The following is a 6,032-nucleotide window of genomic DNA, read 5'->3' as shown; positions in this document are numbered from 1 at the left end:
ATTTAAAAATTGTTTTTTTTTCTTTTGCTAGTAGTTATTAAAAAGTAAACGAACATGCTTGAGTGCTTCCTAAGCAATAACTGTTTACAAAACGTTCTCTTCTCGTTGTCAGTAAAATATATTAAAACCACTGTCTTTCTAACTCGTTGGTTATGCAATTTATGTACAACTTGTCTTCTACGTGATGAAAAACATTGCTGCAAAATGTTAAGTTCATGAAGTTTCAATCGTGAACCCTTCCACGACTGAGTAAACGCAACATCTGGTTCAATTTGACAAGGCACATACATACCTGTTATACCTGATACTAAATCCCCCGGCCAGCACAATTTAAATTCATCGACAGTCTTAATTATTCATATCCATTTATTCAACAAGACTGATGGGAGCATATGTATCAGATCATTTCCGTTTTCATTAGTTAAATTAATTTTGACATGTCACTGTTGACTAAATGACTCGCCATCTGTATTCGTTAAACAAATAATATCTGTCAGGTTATGTAGGTGTGTACGAAACCTTGAAAATTCAAGAGTGTGCCTTTTTTCGGCGACGCCGTCTAAATTCGTTTTCGTTACCTATGCCACGTGACTTCTGTTTGCAAATCAAACTACTTGATAACGCATTATAGATAATTTATCAAAATGGAAGCTTTATGCAACACTCTGCCTGATTGGACGGGAGTGTCAATTTCTCTCACTCTGTTGATTGTGCTACGCTGAGTGAAATGTAGACAAAGCGTTTATCCTAAACGACGCTGTTCGCAGTTTTAAAGCTAACTTTGGCTCAGTATATTTAGCAAGAATATTGATATATCTCAAAATGATAAGTAAGTTTAATAAATATGATAAAACCTGTTCAAATACCAACATATATCAAATTAAAGAAAGAGCTGAATACGGTCTGCGTATCACATGAATAAGGGTGTGATAAGAGTCTTTTATGTAGAGAAGTGCTTTTTAAAAGATTTTCCTTGTTACAATGGTTGTCTGTATATGAAAAGGTTTCTTGCTTTTGTGACTTATTCAGATTGCATATTAAAATGAGTACTTGTTTGCTTTGATATATTTGTTATAAATTATTTAACTGATTTATTATATATGAATATTTTTCTTTAGTATGGTATGCAAATATTGAACTCAGTTGAAATCTGTTTTATTATATATATGCTATATAATAACTGAATCTCATTACACTGAAATGAAGGTACGCTGCATACAGTTTATCTATGTGATATGACTACGGTCAAACTTTGCTTATGAAACACAAATATTGAAATAATTACAATTGTATGTTTTGCTTGACCTTCACTTTTTTATAGGTGTGACGTCATTGTCCAAAGATTCATGAATAGCGAATGTGCATTTGTTAAAGCGGGATCAGTTGGCCTATTTTAGAAATAAATAAAAATAATAAATAAAAAAATCCTTTAACTGATTTTTTCTCATGTATTCTAACCATTGATTTGTAGCATCTTTATTAGGCCCGCAGCCAACTTTGTTCAGCTGGGACATTTAACCCCTTTTAGGGGCTGCTAGAGCTAAAACTAGAAATACTTTTATACAGCGTCTCATGAACAGCTTGGTGGATCTTTGTCATACTTGGTCTGTAGCATCATTATAAGGTCCTCTTCCAAATTTATTTATATAGAAACTTGGGCCCTATTAGGGACCACTATAGCTAAAAGTAGATTTGCCTTTCTTCGCATTAACCACTAAAATGTAATGGATTTTGTGTAACAATATCGCAAGTTCTCCTGCTATTTTGTTACAAATGGGGATAGGGACCAATTTAGCTAAAAATATAAACACGTTTAATGACCTCTTCTCAGGAACCGCTTCATGAATCTTCATCAAACTACTGCTGTAATTATTCGTCTAAGGATAAACGAAACAAAATTGCAACCCTACGAAACCTTTGCGAAAAATTAAGAGAACCATTTAAATTGTTAAAGTGCGGTGTTTAGTTTTGCAATTTAAAAAATGTTAGATGAAAGATGAATGTTAGATGAAAAATTTATAAACTTCTTTCCTTATTACAATTCGCCGACCATCATTTTTAAAGATATTTCTTGTTTTACTATGAAAGCATACAGACGCGAAGTAGGAAAGTAGGAAAATGGCGCGAAAAAATGGTATATTATATCTTAATGGCGGATTCAAATAGTCCTCGTTGCTCTGTAGAGCAAGTTTCCTTATTTTCTTTGCAATTTTTTGCTGAAATCACATGACAAATCTATGCTTGACATTTTGGAAGCATTTTCATAATGAAATGACAGCATTACAGACTTTGTCATGGAATCTTAGGTCATACACCACCACTACAATTTTGGGTCTCATTTTTAGCTGATTTTGCAGTTTGTGTGTTTGACTGAAAATATTTTTCTTGCACCAAAATGGCCCTAACCTTTCTTTTGATCTCTATTCAGCACTGACAATAATCTTCAAGAAAATGTAAATTACAGATATTTAAATTGGATCCTGATGTGTGCTGCAGCCATCGGAAATATGTCAGTTTTATACAGCTATTTAGTGTGTTGTAACCTATAAGGGATCCTTGGTAAAAAGATGAGGATGGAAATGGGCTACTTTGATTAGAATTTGATAGAAAATGAAAATAAAATATTGCAATTTCGCTAAAACACAAAAATATCACATGTTCAATGTTTTGGGTGTATTTTTTTCAAAAACTGTATTTTTGTAGCCTAAATATTGCTAATTTTTAGCAGTCAGAGGTAAAATTGAACATGTTTAACAGTTTAAATGTGTAATTTGTATGCAGATCAGAGTAGTAAATGACAAAACAGGGTTAAGTTTGAATAACTGGTTCAATCCAGCCATGCCGAGTGTATTTACCAATCAAATGTAAGAGATCTGATATTGGCCCAGAAGACCCTGTTTGGGCCAGAAGGAGAAAATTGTGTCGACCTTATTGACGTAAAACTCACAGTACGTGCGTTAGTACGCCAGATTTACCATATGGTTAATTGATATTAAATGATACTGATAAATGAATGGTAATACACAACAGTCATTTTTATATGTTTTGAAAACTTTAATCTTGAGGGCGAATCCCTTAAACATCATTCTTTAAACAGCATAGCAATTCGCCTTTCAGCATGAAAACGAGGTTTCATCTCATATTTTGACATTTCTCAAACCAATTCAGTTATAATTATGATTTCCATATCACCAAACTCAACTGACGTGACAGACATTTTCTTCTCCGTTCTGAAGTGACGTATACGACATGTGATAAGAAATAACTGAACAGTATAAAATACAAAAAGATCAACTGAAAAGTTTTGACTTGTGTGTGTTGCACAATTTTCACCATGATTGAGATATGTTTAGATAAATGTACTTAAAGTGGGAACTTTTATAACTATGCGCATGAAAAATGAATTAATTAGCAAAATGCTTCGTGTTTTGAAAACTAATCATACATATGTTTTTATCCAAAAGGTACAAAAAGGAATACGGATAAAAGGAGATGACGTTTTAGTGTTATATGGTTTAATAATGTTTAGTACAATCCGTTTCATTATTGTCAAATATCTTCAGGAGAATGATAAATAATGCCTCAATCAGTTACGTCACGAAAAATAACGTCGCTTATGTAAATAATGATACAGGTAACACTGCCGCTCGCTTCACTGACCTTGAATCGTCGCATTACTAAGGGCGACCTTTTGTTTACTTTTTCAAAACAATGTCAAAGATTACAAAAATATTTTTAACTTAAAAATAATGTAGAACGACTTTGTTCACTAGGCCGAGCAGTTGTAAGCATAATTTTCGGACTGGTAAAAGTTCATTTTGAGCGAAAAAAATAAAAAGAGTTCAATATAGCTTTAAACAGATTGATGTAATACATTTTAACATCTTACCAGATTTGTATAGCGCTCTTTTTCATGTTAAGGTTATAATGCAGTAATTCGGTCAAAAATGTGCTTCCGTGGTGTAGAAAGAAGTCCCTAATAAATAGATCCTAATTTTTCCATTTTTCGCGCATTTGCGCGTAAATCGGAGGCCAAATGGGTATTATTTCACTCGTGGAATGAATTTTACATAAAATAGGACACTTTTCATGTTAATATTCGCATGTTTTCGAGTTGTTTACTTGAAAACGAAAGTAGGGTGTTTATTCTGCGGACCGCTTTCTGAAATGCGGCAATATGAGGGTACCTGACTTCAGTTGACTTGCATTTCACTGCATACTATTCAACACCCCTTTTTCTTTTCGTTTTCTTGAAGCAAATGTATGGATATCTTGTGGAAAATAGCTCTACGGCAGAGTGAAAATCTAGAAACTGTAACAAAATTGTTCTGAAGTAGCTGAATTTTATATAAAACAAAGAACAGTTTCTTTTATTGGTATATAGCCTTAAACACCAAACTCCAACGCAGTGATCTCCCTTGCCGCTACGCACTCATTGACGAGAGCGTAGCGGCAACGGAAATCACTGCTTAGAAGTTTGGTTAAACATGTACATAGCGTCGGACTTTAAGTGCTCCATAATATATCACTTTATGCTTTATTCTATTCAAGTGCAAATGACCTATTTTCGTATATAATGAACAAATAATCAAGACCTTCGTGTGGTCTGTTGTCTAATTCATTACGGTTCGTAGGTCAGATGAGCAGGAATTAAACCAAGAGGGCGTTAGCGCGAGTCAGTGGTTTAATATCTAAGCATCTGAACGATGAACCGTGCTAAATTAGGCGACAAATCACAAGGCCCGGTTGTTTTCATTGCCAAATGTATATTGAAATATTTTAATAAAAATAATGCTGGGCTTTATCTATCCGAGTAGTAATGAACTGGACATCATGTGGCAATCTGACCTCATAATTGACGTCATAATGCTCTCTTTATGGTCCGCGCGTCAATGTCTTTCGCAGAGTAAACAATGCTTGAACATCTTCTTTGTGTAAATGGCAATCGAACCGAGACATGGTACACCACTAGTAGGTCAAAAACAAATTGGGCTTGTTATGTGGATATGTAGAATATTTGTATAATCTGATAATGACAGAGGTGACACAACATTTTTTATTGTCTATGATCTTTATTTTTAAGGTTTTGAATATAATCAGCTGAAGAAAAAAATGTTTTATCTCTGACCATCTACCCATTATATTCGACATGTTTACAAGTTCAAATCCATAATGTTACAAAAGTGTAGCATAGTTTCTAGACGTTAAAACCAATTACTCTTTGTTTTTGTTGAAAGTATTACTTTTTAGTTTAAAGTTTAATATTCAGATCCGATAGCGGTAATGTGACATTGGTCAATTCGTTCCACATTTGCGGCGCTTGCAGCGGAATAGACATTCATTTTACAACCCAGCACTGCCGTGATCTATCTGGCGTACACCGACGAATGCCGGCCTTGCGAGATGGGCTTTATTTTCGCGATATAGATACGGGGAAACATTTGGAAAATTGTAGTTAGTACCAGTAAAGGTAAAATCATACTAAATTAAATATTTCGCTAACTTGTTTAGAACAAGCCACAAAAGAAAATCATAACAAATTAGAATTTTGTAACTTTAACTAGACTTTCACGCGGTCGACGCATCCCGGATTGTTCGTTTATTTAAAAAAAAGTGTTTTTCGTTCTTTACGCTCACGTGACCAACGTATCCCGACTTGGATGAAACGAACGGACTCACTGGCTTACCAATACGACTAATGTTAACTAAAGTTTTGTAAATAGAAATCACATGCCAACAAAAGAATGAATTTCTATTTATTTTTGACTAAATCTAGTGCATTTTAATCTACCTAGCGGGACGTGGTTTCGTGACGTCCACTGCATTATTGTGCAGGATGTGTAATATATCCGGCAACCTGATTTCTTATTCACTGGCCATCTACCTTACACTGTAACCACTGTACCTCTACCTGTTTTGCTCGTTTTTTGAATTACCATTATTTGCATAAGCCAGAGATTGACTCCGCCCCGTCAGGTCGAGTAAAACGCAATATATGTTTTTGAATTAAACTTATTTACACACTACTACTT

This window comes from Mercenaria mercenaria, chromosome 5 (assembly GCF_021730395.1).
Source record: "Mercenaria mercenaria strain notata chromosome 5, MADL_Memer_1, whole genome shotgun sequence".
Taxonomy (NCBI): domain Eukaryota; kingdom Metazoa; phylum Mollusca; class Bivalvia; order Venerida; family Veneridae; genus Mercenaria; species Mercenaria mercenaria.
This window is presented reverse-complemented; position numbering follows the sequence as displayed.